A 16,864-nucleotide genomic window follows, 5' to 3' on the forward strand; every position below is an offset into this window, starting at 1 on the left:
CTGGCTACCCCAATGAGTAGCCTACTGAGTGATGCTGCCTTTCTCTCCTTTCTCTAGTCCCAGGAATCTTCTTACATTTTGTTCTCCAAAAAAACACAGCTTTAACCGGAGAGCTAAAAATAGCCTCTGCAGGATGAGGGTATGCTCTTGAGTTGTGGGGTCTCCCACTTCATGAGTGAGACTGAGTGCTCTAACCACTACAGTATTATATAAAAGGTGTTTGTACCAGCATCAGTATGCTTGAATAAAAAAATAGTGAGCCAGTCATCCTTACCAAAGCGAAAGAATTAGGTGCTTAACTAAGAAGTGGACTTCAGACTAAATCCCAGTCTCATATAGATGGCTAGCTCAGAGCTGCAGACAGGCACCTAAACAGCGGAGAGGATTACAGGCATATGGCTCTCTGAGATACTTCCTATCACTTACTATAGGCATCCTTCTGTTTGGTTTGCGGCTGTTCTGATTCCCTTCCACATGTTCCTAACTCTTTCCATGAAATACATAGAAAAATTAGGAGACTAATTTTGCATTGTGACTTCCACTTCGGGAGCCAGAAGTCTAGAAGTTAGTCACAGTTGAGCTGCCACCGAGTCCCATTATAGAACTGGCCTTTTTCTTAGTTTTTTTTTTTTCCTGAAACTATTTGTTGGTGACTGGTCTGTATATAATGTAGCACTACAAGCATACTAGGCACATTGTAAAATGTATTCACATTGCTGCCTCTGAGCAACATGCATCACCTTGCTAGACAAGAGTGGATGTGAAGAATGCCACATTATGCCTTCAAGTGGTCACACAAATATGAGAACTATGTGAAAAATGTTCCACTACTAGATTAATCCATAAGAAGAAAGGAGACAAATGAATTACATAATATCTATTACTTTCAAATCTGAAAACTCACTCTTCCCACAAAATAAAGGAATCCTTAGCTCGAGAAAGTACCACACCAACAGATAACCCTTGGCTCTTTCTTTTTCCTCTTGTAAGGCATATTTTGACCCCTAAAATCATTCATTCTAATCATCCTACTGATTTCAAGCAAAATTTTGTTGTTCTTGGAATGTGTGAAATCTAGGTCCCATTGAAGCCAAAGGCAAAACTCCAATGCACTACAATGGACAAAAATGTCCCCTAGAAATGCGGCCAACTGTGTTAATATTATTTTGTGCAAAAATGCTAGAAAGTTTTTGTTTTCTGTAACAGTCACTAACAGAGTCACAGTATCAATGCATACAGAGAAATGATTCATGTTTTAAAAGTAATGACTTCTTCATTCACATTTTTTAAAAATATCCTCAGAAGAATAATAAAGCAAATACAGGCTGATGAAAAAATCACCTTGTCTGTATATGTTGCTCTCAGTTATTAGCTCTGGCACTGTATAGTCTTTGGAAGTTTCACTCTATGTGGAACAATACTTTAATGTCCTCCATCATAATGCGATAGAATTCTTTATTGTAACCCATGCATAATACTTTTCAGGAACAAATTTTCTAAAAAAATCTATGTGCTATAGCATGTTGGGAATGCAAAAGCACTAAAAATCAAGCCTTCTTTAGTGCTTACCTCACAGACAATTGTGTGAAGATGTTATTTTATGCACACAAAAAAATTAAAATACTGCAGTCTTTAGCTAGTTGCTAACAAAGTATGGCAATTAAAGGGAGACATATCTTCTATCTGTAATATGTAAATGTTATATGTTTGCAATTATTTTTCTACCTATCTTAGGTTTCACCCATGAAGACATTTTATATATAAGACTTACATATACCAGATGACAATATATAATGGAAAGATCAAAGACTAGACCAACTGGTGCATTTTCATCTGATTTTATTCAGGAAATGTTGTTGAACAGCACCATCTGCAGGTGTGTAGCCATAAAATTAATACTGCTAATAGACTGAGAGAGACTGTTTTTTCCTATTCCTTAATCTAGTGTAAATTTGATCTTTGCTTCTGGGTGAAAAATATTTCAATTGCATATGAGATATTTTCCTGTTAATGAAAGGCAGGTCATGAGCTAGAGTTAAAAATACTTTAGCAATATGGACTCAAAACTGGAGTCTTAATTGTTAGTGTCGACAGAGAGTATTTTGTTTACAAGGTCTCTTTATGTTCACTTGAATGGTAGAATTAATCTTAACATATACAGCTGGGCAATCTACATTTTTCTGGGTATGCTTAAAACCTATTTATTTTAAATATTACTTCTACTTTTAACAGCCAAGCATTATAGTTCTGAAAGTGTTGCATTTTGGGATTTGTATTAATGCACTGCAATGTAACCGGCCAACTAATATGCCTTAATTTGTGTCATTCAAGTTGTATATGATACTGTTGATGTGATATATTTAGGAATTAATATAGCTGACTTGTTTATAATTTTTATTGTTTTTTGAGATTATTCTTAGCAGAAGGTTTACATATTTCATGTCTATTTATTAAATACTGTTTTATTACATCAGGCCAAATTCTTTCCTTCAAAGAAGTGTTTGAAATAGAAATCTTTGGAAAATGGTGGTGTTCAAGGCTTGGGAGAGGGAAAGAAATAGGTGTAGTGTCTAATACTCACATCCCACCATTTATGACAAATAAATAACCTAATATGAAGATTATTTACAGATATGTGCCCTAACAAACTATAGATGTGAAGTAGCATACTTTAATTTTCCAGATATTGGTACAAAGTCTTTCATAAAATATCAGTGCAGTATAGATTGTTATATACTGACATGGGGGATTACATCCACAAACAGAAGAGATAATAAAGTTTGCTCCAATTCACCTATCAATTCTCCATATCCTTAGTGCAGCTTGGATCTCTTCTGGTCCTCATTACATTTAGAACAAGCTATGAGCTTCACTTACATGAAGAAATAAGGATTTAGAGCTTTGATTTCCCACTGTCATTTACACCTTTAAAAGTGGGTGCAAAGTGGAGATACGATGCTAACATAGGACAATAGTATTTTATAACCACTTTTCCACTAATTGTGGCAGTTCACCTTTAGATGCCTGCCACTTTAAGGCTGAGAGCAGGCAACCGGCAGGTGCAGGACAGCCTGATGAGGCAGCCATTTTAGATCCAGGCCCACAGGGTTGAGCCAGTAGTCTGCTGCAAGCAGCTGGGGAGCAACAACACCCGGCTGAGCTGCTGCTCACAACACCCTGGAAGTAAGGGCAGGAGCTATGGGGATAGCAGGAGGCTCCTGGTCCTGGGTAAGACCAAAAACTGCACCTTTCTGGGGAAGGGTGGTCTGGTGGGGCAGGCCATGGCGGGATAGTCCCCCAGAAATGCCAGGCCAGCTACCTCACCGGTGAAAGGCAGGTAGGGGTGCCTTAAAACCCCAGCCCCCACATCCTAGTGGGATACCCAGATCTCGGGACAGGTATGGGGGCCAGCCATATCTCTGGACACCTGAGCCCTATGGGGTGCAAGACCACAGAGACCCAGCAAAGGCGGGCAGAGATTCAGAGTGGCCCTAGTTAGAGGGCATGTGTGAAAGTAAAGGCCCTAGCAAGAGGGCATGGGTGGACGACCCGAGTAGGAGGGAAGAATTTGGAGGCCCAAAAAGGGGCAGTTAGGCCAAGGTCAGTCTACAGACACCTGAGGCCACAATTGGACCAGAGGCTGAGAGCCCAGTCAGTCCTCAGACATGGTGAGGCAGTGTGTTGGGCCAGAGGGGACTCCAGTAAGTCCCCAGACATGGTAAAGCCAAGTTTGGGTGAGAAGTGAAGAACTTTTGGTGAGTAGTTGGCCCCAGTGAGGGGGCTAGAGTGATGAGGTATCCATAGAGGGGCTTGGGTCCACCCAGGGCAAAGCAAATTGACTGCTAACCATTCAGATGAGGGTCATGAGAGGGCCTAAGAGGCTGCGCATCAGCCAGCCAAGGATTGTGAGTAGGCAAGCCTGATGAACTACATGGTCACTCAAGGGAGAAGGGCAGGTTGGGTGTGGCCCAATGATGGGCAGCACGTAAGAGACCCGGTTAGAGAGGGTGGAGTGCAAGAGGCCCCAGTGAGAGAGGGGTGGTATGAATGAGGGATAGCCTGATGGGGCGGGGTGAAAGGATGAATGCATGCGTCCTGGCAAGGGGCTGAGTTTGGCCCAGCCCTGGGCCGGAGCAAAGAGAAAATCTAGGATGCCATTTGCAAGGCATGAAACACAATAAGGGAAGGTTAGAGTCATGTACAGTGTCCCCTGGCATTGGGGCATTAAAATGGGCAGCCTCCCACATTTTTACACCAGTTTTGGGAACAGCTAGTGGTGGCAGGCAAGACTGGGCAGACTGCCTTACCTAGACAGGTAGGCAGGCCGAGGTTGAGACCCAGCCCCAGGATTGCCCTCTGTCACACTAATGCTGTACAAATATAAGTGGAAATTGGACCCTGGGAACCTAACTTTAGGTATCCTTTTTTAATTTTAAATCTTGGCCCCATTTAGTATCCATTTAATATGCTTTACTACTGAGAATACTAGTAATTTTATCATTTTAACCCAAGAGTAGTTGGCAATTCTTTCTTGGGTTTTCTGAAAGAAATTCAAGCGAAGTCCTATTAACTACGTAATGTGTTGCTTGGACATTTAAAAACTATTCCCTTTTACATATGCAGAAGAAAAATAAGTTGCTATAAAGAGGTATATGTAGTCCGGGTGTTTTCCAGCAAAAAAGGTTTTTCCTTTAAAAGTATGTTTCTTTGAAAATGAAACTTTTGGAAAAGCATTCCAGTTCTGTTTAAACTTTAATTAGGAAATGTTTCTCCAGTCCATGCTAAGTCTAGAGGGAGACTTAAGACTTACATTGTATAGTTAATACATTGTTGGCTGGGGCACTCAAAAAGGAATATGGAAGATTCAGTTTGTAAATCACTTCTCCAATGTCTATTTCTCTATTATACATAAATTGAGAAGAATCCTGTCTTAGTAATGTTGCAACTAGGGAACTCACCAGGCTGAGAGAGAACAAATTCAAGACCCTAGTCTGAATCAGTTCAAGACACTCTTCTGATTGATTCAGACCAGGGACTTTGAGCTTTTGCTCTCCTTCATTTCAGGTGAGTTCCTTATAATGATTTTGCCATTTGCCATGGGTCATTCTCCATTTCACCCCGTTGTTTTCTGGGATGGGAAAAATGTATTATTCTAATTTTTCATAAAGTAAACATTATTTTAAAAAAAACAAACACTGCCAGTACATAGCAAGCATAAGCTAATTCCATATTTTCAAGATTCACGTAAGAATATTGGTTTGGGGTTTTTTTTTATGAGAAATGGCATTGCTAAAAGAAGCCTTCTTTTTCCTGATATTTGTTTTCCTGATTCCTAAGGACTTTACTTGAAAATCCACACCGAAAGCTTCTATTGTTTAGCAGTTTCAAAGCCACCTGACTGAAGCTGAAAAATGTGTCTTAGCTGTTTATAAACAACATGAAACAATTTAGATAGAACAAAATTCATTTCAGAAGTCCCTTCATGCTATTCATTTTTATATTTTAAATTTTAGCAGGATTTTTTTAAAGCACTGAGTCTGTTTTATTAATTACTATAGTGAGGCTCTATTAATTTCAGGCTTCTAAAAAATAGTTATTAGGTAATGATGGGAATTATTTGATTTATAAGTCATATCATTTGTTGCTCCCATGATATAAAAATGGGGTAATTTGGGGAAATTCTTATACTACTTTCAATAATTAACCCTGGTTATTTCTTTTTCCTCTTTTATTGTTTTGAATTTTAAAACTGTATTTGAAGCCATATTTTCTAGTAATCTTTAATTTTCCTAATTTTAATTCCATTCTAATAATCACTCGGCTTGCCTGACACATTGTGCTGTGCACTTTTTTTTACAAATGTAGCTATAGCAAAACCTGCATGGAAATAAATCCATTCATTTTTACATGTTCTGAGAAATATGCTATTTATACATTTGTAACTGAACAATCACCAGGGGTTCTGGATAAAACATACAAAAAGATTCTATAGTTCTCCATTCTTGCATAGGAAAAAAAATATTTTATATAATGTGAATGAACTTTCATGAGACTATGTAGTTTATTTTTATCATGGAAAAGTCCAGAAGTAACTGGCCTGGCCCCATTCTCTAGTGGAGCAGAGAACTATAGGCTTTATGATTTATATTATGCTAGTATCCAACATCACTAATCATGACTAGATCCCATAGAGCCACTGTTATAGGGTAGCACTATTATTGTACCTATAATTAAATAAAGACTTAAGGCTGATGTTCAGAATTATAGGCCAGTACCTATTAGATCTTTATGTAAATTGATGGAAGTTATCATTAGAAACAAAATAACATAGCTATTATTTATAGTTCAAAATGGCACACATTTTCTTCAGAATGGTCACTGGCAAGGAACATTGTTCACATATCTCTGAGAACACTTTGAACATGCAAATTAAATGAGAATTGGTTAACTCCATTTATCTAGACTCTAAAGGCCATCACCAAGCTCATGAACAAAAGAGTACTAGGGAAGAAAAGTAGGCATGGGGTAAATGGAAAAGTAGTTATGGTTGAAAAATGGCTTATAGACACAAAAATGCAGAGTAAGATTATATGGCCAAATACTTTGTAGCAGAATATTATGACAAGGGTGCTTCAAGGGACTATACTAGGTCCCATGTTGTTTAATATTATTGACTAAGTTAGAAACAAAATTTGCTGTTTAACAAACTTTGTTTAGTCAGGACAAAGAAAGACTGAACATTTTTACAGATCAAACCAAGCAAAGTGCATAGACAGCACAATAGTAATTTAAATGCAATGCTGAAAAATGCAGAAGTGGTACACCTTTGATGGAAAAAAGATAAGCTCCTTGTACTTCTGTGTTCTAATTTGATTGCTATCAACCAAGATGGGGCCTGAGCACTACTGTAGACGGTTAATTGTGCAGCTGTTGTAAAAAACACTAAGAAGGTGTTTAGATGCATAAGAGATGGTAGAGACTATAGATAATATTACAATGTACTTTTCCTAATCCAAGGTAAAGCCTCACCTGAAACACCATATGTAACACTAGCTATTCCATTTCAATAATGATACTGTAGAGCTGAAGAAAAGCGCCAAAAGTGAAAAAAATTACCATTGAAAGTAGAGGCATACCGGACGTGACATTTTAAAAAAATAATTCACTAGAGCAGTGATTCTCAACTAGGGTTCTACCAGATTTCTTGCAAGGTGCCATGAAGTATGAAGGGATAAGTGAGGTATGAAGAGATAAGGAGATGAGCTAAGCAGGTAAGCTTAGGCTAGAGGGCCATCTATACAAGTGATGGAGCTCTGCTCCAATGCATGCTAATTAGCATGCATCGGAGCAAATTTAATTAATTGAATCTGCTGCAAGTCTGCTGAAGCATGCTCATTAGCGGATTCCAGCAACCTTGTGTCACATATATTCAGTATCCTCACACTTAAAAATGGTGGGGATTTCCTCACATTTCATAATCCCACTGCCATTTTTCAGCACAGGACACTGAATACATGTGACACTGCAGGCACTTTAATCACAGCAGCTCTTAGGGCATTTATACACATGCTTCGAGAGGTGGGGCATGGGCACTTTAATTAGAGCTCAAAATGTCAAGTGTATCAGCGTCCCTGCACTGAAAAATTGTGGCAGGGGAGCTTTAATTAAAACTCAGCTGTACTTTAGATAAAGTGCCCTTGCCACCATTTTTCAGGGCTGGGACACTGATACATGTGATGCTGGAGTCTGCTGGAGTGTGGTAGTCACCACCTTCCAACTGACTTGATCAATCGAGTCTGCTCTGGTGCATTGTTATTATAGCGCATCGAAGCAGCCTCAATGTACGTGTATAGGAGCCTTCAGAGCCACTTTAATTAAAGTGCCCTCACCTCACCACAGAGCATGTGATTGACTCCCAGGGTTGTCCCTGCCTGGCCCCTCTGCAAGGGGGTAAGCACTGTAAAGTTGGCAGGTGAAGAGTTCCTTGAGCCCACTTAGGGATGCCCAAGTCCAAAAATGTTGAGAACCAGAATATCAGAAAGTTCTATTTTCGCTACATAAGAACAGAAGAACAAGGAAAGAGACAATTAAAATAAAATTGAATAAATCCAACACGGAGATAAGGAAGTACTTCCCTCCAAACACACATTGTAAATTATAGTATGGAATTCATTTTTGCAGGAGTTATTGAGGCAAAGATCTTAAGAAGATTGGAAAAGGGATTGGACATTTATATGAAGATAAAAATTATCCAGTGATCATAATAATAAACTGTGATAATTATATTTCCTAAGGGATATATAATCTCATTTTTAAGGGATTAAGACAGAGATACAAATGAGACTCAGTGCAGTAGATGACACAACTACATGGAAAAACATCATATATGTAAGTACATGGAAAATAAAGGTCCTGTACTCAAAGAAATCAAAATAAGAAAGATTTAAAAATCCCTACCAAACAAAAGGCCAAATGTATTAGGGGAAAAAGGAATACAGCATATGGGCAAAGTAACTACAATGATCATTGTCAAAAAGTAAGTTAATTCCCAACTGGTTTGTTTTGATAGATAATACTATAGCAGGCATGGTAAGGAGACAGGAAAGATAAGTTAACAGGATGAACAAAGTGATTAAAAGAAGGAAAGGGGAGACTTTTGGGAAGGATGGAAAGATGATGATGAAACGTAAAAATGAGGAGAATTGCTTCAAAACTACAGCTAAGCTCTGAGCTGATACCAGCAACATGTGTACCACATTTTGCTTTTGCAATTGGAAATATTTAGAATAAAATATGGGTTAAATATCATTGCAAGTAAAGGGAAGGAAAGACATCACAAAGCTCTTTTCTGGGGATCCAGACTAAATAGGAAGAGCAAGAATTGTTTCTGTTTCAGTCTTTACATGTTCTCAGATCAATGTCTTCATAGATTTCCCTGAACGTTACTTGACTAGATTGACATACCATCAGTCTCTTATTTGATATGACAGAGCTTCAAGAATTTTATGATAACAATTAAACTGTTTTTGGTCTAAGTCTGACAATAAAAAATGTCAACAGCTGGGTCAGCATTGCTGGGGATTAGAAGAGAGGGTTAATTGTTTGAAGGATAAAAAGGAATAGCTCAATGGATTGAAACTATATTTCGGTTTATTAAAGGGGGAAAAAAGCAATATTCATTCCTCAGCTCTAAATTTCATCTCCATGCCATTCTCATACAGCCAAAATATTAAACCTTGAAAGTCACTGCATATAATAGAAAAGCCAAGTCAGTTTTAGTACTAGCAGTATCACTGAATTGTTTGTGATGGAAACCTGGGTTTTAATTCTAGGACACATATTGCTTTCTTTTTACTACAGCTAATCCTGTATGCATTCTCTGCAGTCTGGCCACCTGGATATAGCGTAAAGTGGAATGAACTGCTAGGAATACTGACAGAATGATACTTGTGCAAAAGCATCAAGGACAAGATTATAAACAGTCTCAGTTTAATGAGTCCTCTTGAGACTTGGACATTACAGGTCTAGTCTTTCTGACACTCATTATTTACATAAGGAATCAATTTTAAAAACTGGGATGTGCCAAGCACTGAAAAAATGTCACATTGAAACTTTCTTTTTGTTTAACAAAAAGCACTACAGATTTTAAAAGTACATCTCAACATTTATGTAGGGAGAGGAACGTTATATAAGTAATGAAGCAAAGTACAGGTAGTCATAGGCAAATTAGTTTGGAATTGATAGCAACCCATTATTGCATTGGTCCTCTATACAACCATTTTGTACTTCAAACACTGAACTTGAAATTAGTTCTCTTTCATTGATTTTGAAAATGTTTAGATACTTTTGGTCCCATTTCTATTTAGTATTGTAAAAGAAAAATGTGGAAAAGCTACTACTGTGGCCTGTTTAGCCTCAAACAGGAAAGAAGAGCTGCAAATCTTACATTCTTGCAAGATTTTCTGCCCTGATTTGAAAAATCCAGAGAAATGGAAAAGCTTTGGAGACAGCCTTGGCTGCTCAGCCAAATCCCATTTCTTCCTATTGACATGTTTCCATCATCATTAGTACTGTATGCAAGAATCAAGGACAAGTAGGCTGCATTCTATAAAGCATATAAATATGATCTATTTAAATGTAATAGCAGGATTTTTGTAAGTAGCAATTGTCCTTACTATTAACAGTATTTAAGAGAATTAGATTTTCTCAAAATGAGTTTTGGTAGTTCACACAGTGTAAAGAATTTCACCCTGCATAACCCAGCCAACTGTAACCAACAACACTACCAGAATTGCAGCAGGTAAACAACCCAGATTCACATGCAGTAAATTTAGTATAATTCAGGCCTTTCACCATAATTAGCCACTTGCAAATCTTCTCACTAACTTCAATGGACTGTGGATCAAGCCTGTAGATTCTTCCTGTTCTTTAATTGTATACTGTTGTACTTGTAACTGGTTAACTGATTCTATAATGAGCTGTAATGATTCTATAATGAGTGTTTTATTAATCATTGCATTATTGAACAGGAATAAAGAACTAGATAAACTTCATTATTACCTATGTGTTAATAGTTATGTGCATCTTCCCACACTTCCCCAATTCTTTGTTCTTAGTAAATACTGACTTTGTGAAGGTGCATTTATTCATTTTTTCAGGTGACATCTAACATGGACCTTATGATATTTTGTTCGGGTTGGCTGTATATCTGAGGTGTTTATAAATGATTTAATAGAAAAATGTTTAGCTATCTATCAGGATGTAAAATTTAGATACATGAAATAAGTACTAAAGATATTCTAATGGAGAATATTAATTATTTCCCTGTGTGTTATTTCCTAAGAATTCAGTTTCAGTATATTATTATTTTTCTGATTTTCATCAAATGTTTAATAACTAGTCATTATACTTTGGAGTATCTCATGCTTAACTCCACCGCCACATTGTTAGATTGTTTTCACATCAAGACCAGTCTTGATTTTCATTATCTTGACTTAGCTAAATCTTGACCTTACAAGTCAATGGGAGCTTTGCATTGACTTCAGTGAGCAGAAGATTAAGCCCCTAATTCTTCACAGCAAATACCTCCCATCTGAATCATTCTGAGTTGATCCTCCTTTAGGAGGATCCTAGTTTCTAGGAATAAATTAGCCTTCTAAAATACTAACATGTCAGCAGGTTGAAGGTCACAGCAGAAACTTTTATGCACATGAAAGCTCAACTATTTTCTTCTGAAGGCTATATGTTCAGCAAACTCCCATAAAAAAAATCAACCTCTAAATATAAAGAATTTCTCACTCCATTCTGGAAAAATAAATGGAGATATAACTGTGTATCTGTCCAACTAAGCATTTGTTTCTATAAAAGCCAATTTTGTATAAGAGGTGAGAGTGCAAAAAATGTACAAAGAGTTAATGGCAGTTTTAAAAAATGTCCCTTAAGAGCCTACTTTTACCCATGCATTACTGAACCAAAAATATTATTTAAGATAATAACAGTGATATCCTGTGTGCCTTCCCTCAATTGTATGATATTCTTGCATATAACTGGTTAACTAATTCTGTAATAAGTTGTAATGAATCTATAATGAGTATATATTTTTAATTACTGCATTATTGAACAAAAAGTATTGAATATACTACATTATTACCTATGTGTGTTAATAGTTAGTATCCCCTGGAAGCAAAATAAATTTACTCTACATATAACCATATTTTTAAAAGTATTGTTTTTTTCCACAAGGCCCCACTGTATGAGAGGTCTGATGGAAAAGATTGCTACCTGTCATGGTAATAAGCATGTTAGTTTTTATGTTGATATATATCACATTGTACAGGTATTGCTGACTTGAGTTCAGTAAATGAATCATGCAGTTAAACTTCCTAATCATATTGCAGAACATTTTTAAAAAATCTTGTAATGGTGAATCAAAACCAATAAAGTATCCTTTGGCTGGTCAGCAGTTTTTTCCCTGCCTATTTTCTTCTGGCCTGAAACTCTTTTCAAAGTTCCCGTCTCCCATGCTTCATTAATTGATTTTGCTACAGACAGCTCCTCAAGGCTTTCATCAGTGCTCTTTTCATTTAGCTCTTTTCCCTCTGTTTCTGTCAGCTCATTCCTGTTGTCTCCTACGAGTTCTTTCTCTTTTCCTGTCATTCTTGCTCTCACTTTCTTTCTTCATTTTTTTTAATTCCCCTTTCTCTACCCCTTTCTGGAGCTTCTCTTCCAGGTCTCAAACATTTTCAGGAAAAATATAATACATTGGTACTGATCAATTAAAAAAATTCAAAAATATTTTATTTTCCAGAGAAATGACCTGAAGTATGGGCTACTAAAAGCAGCAGGCTGGAAGCTGGCAACTGAGGAAAGGCTAGGAAGAAGACAAGCAGAGAGATGAGGCTGAAGACTGTGAGATGGTTCATTGCATCAGTTGCAAGAAGCTATCCAAGAGCAGCCTGTACATAGCCAAGATGGGTGGAGGATTCCAAGGCAGACATGACTGTCCTCATGCTGGGCTGCCCTGAAGTTGACATTTATGGTAATTATTAAAAAAACCTGTGACCAGCATACCTGAATCTTTTACCTGAAACCTGGTGACCTTAGAAACATTATTTTTCAATATTCTTAGTGTAGAAAGGCTGTTAATGTGGACCTACTCAGGACTTGAGCCTGGAGAGCCTGCTACCAAAAGCACCTCTAGGACCTGAAACTAGACATCCTGGTCAGTAGCATAACTAGGGATAGGTGACTGCAGCACAAGCCTCAGCCACTGATTTTGAGGGGATGCAAAAATGGTGGTTCCTGCTTCAATGGCTGCTGCTGCCACCCATGGCACACAAAATGCTTCTTACACCTCTGCTGGTAGTCATCGCACCATGCTGAAATGGGCAGATACAAAACAGTTATTGCCTCAGTTACACAACACGTTCTCTCACGGAACGTGTCATCAGTTTCATAGAGAAACATAAAAGGAGACAACAAGGGGAGAATAGCAAGAAGGAGGAAAATATTGTCCTAACTATTTTGTTATTGCCTTTCTTGCTCTAATGCATCTTCCCATCCAACCTACAGATTCAAGCAATTAACATATGGGCTATTTTACAGAAGCCTACATACACAGCTGTGAGTAACTACTAGCAAAATAGTGTGGCAGATTGTATTTGCTATCAGACCAGGGTGCAGACAAATTTTCAGAGGAACTACTTAAAAAAATGCTTCAGTCAGGGAGAAAGGCAGAGATAGTGTATCACACCCATTGGGAATCAATTTAGTAGTATTCCCTGCCTAAAGGGATAAGGGTTTATTTCAGAGGAAGTGTTACAGCTTTCTCTCTTCAACAGTGAGAACTATATATTTCAAAATCTACTGGAATATGCATGGATATTTTCTGTATAAAAAAGCCACAAGCAGTAATGACAATGTGTTTTAAATATTTGCTGGTTTCTCAGCAAAATAAGGCTGAAAATTCCAGGATATGCCAGAATTAGCCACACCTGACTATTCGCAGTGTACCACAAGACCTTCCTGACACCCATACGCACTTTTTCTGTATGGAAATATCCCTTTAGCAGTATTGCTGCTCGCAGTTTCAGTAGACTGTGTGGCCATGCACTGACCTCTTGAGGTAGAAAAGGCCCAGTATTTTAAAGCTGGGCAAATGAATAGGGTTCTTAATTTTGGTCTCATAAAAACTTTATTTTTAAAATATAGGTGTATATATATATGATACTATAGTGAGCCCTTTTCATCAGGTACAATACATAAAAAAATGGCTAGGGTATGCCAAGGGTAAATCCTGTCTCTGTTTCCACAGGGAAGACAACATCTGTCAGAGATCCTGACTGATCAGCCATCAAACCAAAATACAGGAGAGAGAGCAAAAGTCATTCTGGTGACAATTTTCTTATAGCTAAGAACAAAGGACCAATATCAAGGCTGATTCTACCCACCAGGGCCATATTCATCCACAACCAGTCAATGGATCAGGCAGAGTGGCAGTAAAACAGGGAAATGATGAATTAGGCTCAACTAATAATTTGGCTTTGTGTTTGACTTTTAGGCTGTTTACTACAGAATGTGACCAGTTCTTTAGGCAGGACATGATTCATTGTTTCCCTGTAGTGTTCTCAACATGATAACAAGGGTTTGGCTGAATTTCCCAAGATTACACTGTAGGTTATATAGCACAGGTAGAGTAGCTGGTGAGTGACTCTAAGTCCACCTTGTTTAGCCCTCTTGTAGAGAACTGTGTCTAGAAGAAAGCCTTCCATATATGGAACATTGCAGGAATGTATCTCACCACCTGTCTTTATTAACACATATATGAGGTTTTTGGGAAACCGAGCAGAGAGACAAGGATTGAAGTGCCTTCGATATACAGTGGAAGCATCGTTTTCTGTGTCTCCTTCATTAATTCAGATAAAGTAGACCACAGGATTTTGCATCTGGTGGAGGTTATAAGAAGTGCTGATTGCTTGGGGGAAGTAAACTGGAGTTAGAGCTAAGATTATATTAGACTCTTTGAAAAAGGTGTGTGTTTTTTGTCAGCTGGATTAGCACCCAGAAAAAACTGACTAGACTCCCAGCTGCAATTATAGGGAGCTTGTGGCATCACTGGTCTTACAATTTTTAGTCAGATGGTCATGCTCTTTCCTTTGAATCTGGGGCTTATAACTTCACCCATACTTCTGTTCTCAGGATCAGACTGGTCAACTGTGTCACACAGGTTTATGCATAATGGTATGAAAACCAGCTAAGTCCCATTTTCAAGTTACTCAACACATTTGAAAATCAATGAAGTTTAGCTCTACCTAAAAAGTGAACCTAGTACAGAATGCAACCTGCTTGTTAAGTAGTGTGTCTTGAGTTCTATATTGGATGTCTTTTGTTTTTGAGGCAGATTTTAAAAGACCCTTTGGCAAACAGCTACAGCTGTGATCAGCACCTGACTTAGAGCTCCATTCCCACAATAAAAAGGGGCTTCTTGGAATTAATTTCCTATGTTGGCCCATAGCAGATGAGTTTATTTCATTTCAGGACACACTACACAGTCCATCTTTTCCTTTGGCTTGCAGGAAGATGTATTTATATTGCCATGTTCACATTATGCTGGAGCAGCACAATCAATGGATAATTACCTAAATCTGGTTTGTATAAATTTTAGGCCTCAATTTTTCAAGCATACTCAGGGGTTCACACAACATGCTTTTATCTAGTTAGGCCATGTATAATGTTTTTCCCAAACCATGCCTCTTCTTGCACTTGGATTACACACCCAGCAATTAAAAAAAACCAAAACCCTCTCTCTTCTTTTAGGAAGGATAATGTAATAGGGATAGGGAAGAGTTTTCTGAATTAGCCAAGGGGAAGATCCAGCACCCTAGAGCTACCTTTGGTTATTAATATATCAGGTTTAGGGTTTAATTTACTCGTGCATTTTTTTATTTAATAATGTTTATATCTTGGCTTGGAAACTACCCTAGAGGACACCAGACATCTGGTGGTTTACTCACACACGGGGCTATTCCTTGGATTCTCCATCATACTGCTGTAATACCTAAATTGTATAGCTTCTGAAGCTACAATGGAAGTTTTGAACCTGTATGAAAATAGTTTGATGGTAACTTATTTTCCTCATATTCTCTTGTGAAATTCAGTATATTTATTACTTGTTTCAGATGACTTCTTACTTTATGTAGCACTGTAATAATAAAGGTTTAAACCATTTGTTTAGTATCTTTCAGGACACATCCTGGCCTTTTAAGGAACTTGTTACATATTCTTTTGCAACAGTTGCAAGTCACTGGAACGTGGTGATACGTTAGGAGATACCTTCTCCAGAAAGGAAACAACTTTGCAATGCCGTAAGAGCGCTTAACACATGCTAAACTGTTTGAACATGCATCTGTTTGCATTTTAACTGCACATTGTAAGTGTTAAGTTGAATATGACACTGCCCTAAGTAAAAACAATTATTGCATGTTTTGTAGATCAAAGCATCATAACAGTTAGAATGAAATATATCCACAATGCTGAAGGGTTCTGAGAAGATGCTGCATGGCATCAACTCCAGACAAAAGCTAAAGATCTCCAGATACTTTTGCATTTTTCCTAATGTTAGTCTGAGGGCAGAAATGTAATCAGTGATGAAGGTAGACCCCTTTGAATATTAGGTTTCTTGCTAGCATAAATAAATTGTCCATAGTTAAAGTATTTTTACTACCTAGAGACCCCTATGTTTTAGGAGTGCTGTGTAAGCATAAATTAAAATTTCAAGCATTGAATTATATCATTTTTACTAATTATAACATTACAAAGAATGTCAATCACTTGGAATGGTGAAAATTAGTAACATGCATTTATTTTTAAATTTTATCTTTGCTCACCGTAAGTGAGATTGGCAATACTTATAACGGTCCTACATTCTCTGAGGCAGCAGGCTATATCACTACTATTTAAACCTACCAATATCCAATGAAAAGAATTTTGGCAAAGAAACATTGTAGGGTTGCAAAGAGAATAAAGCCCTTGATGACCACCCAGATATGGTCATTATTAGCCTCTGACAGCCTCTCTTAGGCAAGAGTTCTGTTATTCTAGAAACTGAATGAGATTTTTAGCAATATGTACAATTATGATTATAGTTGTTTTAATTAAACCAGGATCCCTATAGTTTGTCTCCCATATGCTTCAACTCCCATACAAAACTGGCTATAAACGTGTTTTATATCGCTGCAGTTTCAAATAAACTTTAAGATGTTTACCAGCAAAAATAAACAGCCTTAGCGGGCACATACCAGTTCCTGTTCATTTTAACTGTATTGTGCTTTGATGTGTTTACCAGAACTCTAAGACTTGAAAAGTC

This window comes from Alligator sinensis, unplaced genomic scaffold (genome assembly GCF_000455745.1).
Source record: "Alligator sinensis unplaced genomic scaffold, ASM45574v1 scaffold600_1, whole genome shotgun sequence".
Lineage (NCBI taxonomy): Eukaryota > Metazoa > Chordata > Crocodylia > Alligatoridae > Alligator > Alligator sinensis.